This window comes from Lynx canadensis, chromosome A2 (genome assembly GCF_007474595.2).
Source record: "Lynx canadensis isolate LIC74 chromosome A2, mLynCan4.pri.v2, whole genome shotgun sequence".
Classification (NCBI taxonomy): Eukaryota; Metazoa; Chordata; class Mammalia; order Carnivora; family Felidae; genus Lynx; species Lynx canadensis.
The window spans coordinates 3,820,715-3,822,137 of record NC_044304.2 but is presented as its reverse complement, the minus strand read 5'-3'; positions in this window follow the sequence as shown (position 1 = coordinate 3,822,137).

Here is a 1,423-nt window from a genome sequence, read left to right as displayed (position 1 = left end):
CCAAGGCCCCGGCCTGCGTGTGTCTATCTTGGGGTGTGTGTTTGCATTGGTCCGGGGTATGTGTGCGTCTAAGCGTGGGTTTTGATGTGGGTGGGCGTGCGTGTATTTGTCTTGGGGTATGTACCTAGCAGGCCTCTTTGCCTCGAGGTGTGTGTGTGTCCCAGGGGCTGCGGTGTCTGTGTTTGTCTTGGGGCGGCGGCGGGGGGTGGGGGGTGGGGTGGGGAGGTGACTACAGGCAGCACGTCTCCACGACACCAGAAACCTGCCACGACCACTTCTGTTGGAGTCACCCAGGGAATCCGAGCGCTGAACCTAGGGAGCATTTGCGGATGCAGTCTCTCACAGGCCCCTAGAAGACACGCTTCCCAGAGAGCTAGGAACTCGTGTTCACACGCTGACTGAGTACGATTTCGGTTCTACTAAACCTAAGCACTTACTCTGCGCCAGGCCCTTGCTGGGACACTGCTTTCATGCCGGGGGCTCAGTTTCCTCATCTGTAAAATGGGCCTAAACATTAGCACCCAACGTAGAGCTTCGCTGTGAAGCGACTGAGCTGAGTGTTTGTAAAGCTCTTTGGACACAGTCTGGCCCAGCCTATGGACCAGTAGGCGTCAGAAATCATCCCACTTATTCCTTAGAATGACAAGCACATCCATTAAGCTGTGGGGTCAGTGGGAGGCCCTGAAAATCCTCCCTGCCACTCCTAGGGATTCACTGGTTGTCTTTTATTTATTTTTAAAATTTTGTTTTTAACGTTTATTTATTACTTTTGAGAGACAGACAGAGCATGAGCAAGGGAGGGGCAGGGAGAGAGGGAGACACAGATTCCGAAGCAGGCTCCTGGCTCTGAGCTGTCAGCACAGAGCCCGACGCGGGACTCGAACTCACGAACCGCGAGATCGTGACCTGAAGTCGGACGTTTAACCGACTGAGCCACCCAGGCGCCCCCACTGGTTGTCTTAAAAGACCTAAATAGAGTGGATACTCAGATATCTCTCCGCACCAAACTTCCTTTTTGGTGAAGTCTAGCTCAGTGGTTCTCAAACTCCAGTACACAGAAAAATGAGTAGTCTAGACCGTGCCGGGTATATAAATCAGATCCAGGGGCTGTTAGTGGCACTGGGGACCCAGCAGTGAGCAAAACACACAAAAACCCCCGCCCCAGGGGAGCTTCTGTTTCCTCGAAAAGTCAAATATTATCAGGGATCAGATATCTGTCTCAAATATAAGAGTGGGAGAATTCTAGAAGATTAAACACTTTTGTATGTGAGCCTGTCTTTTATAATTTCCCGCCTACATCTTTTGGGCGTCCAAAGTAACATCCATGTTCTTTGCATGTGTCTCTCTATTCTTATTTGTTTCTGACAGCTCTTTATATATGAAGGATGCCACAAGAGAGATAGACTAGAATAACACAACTTAC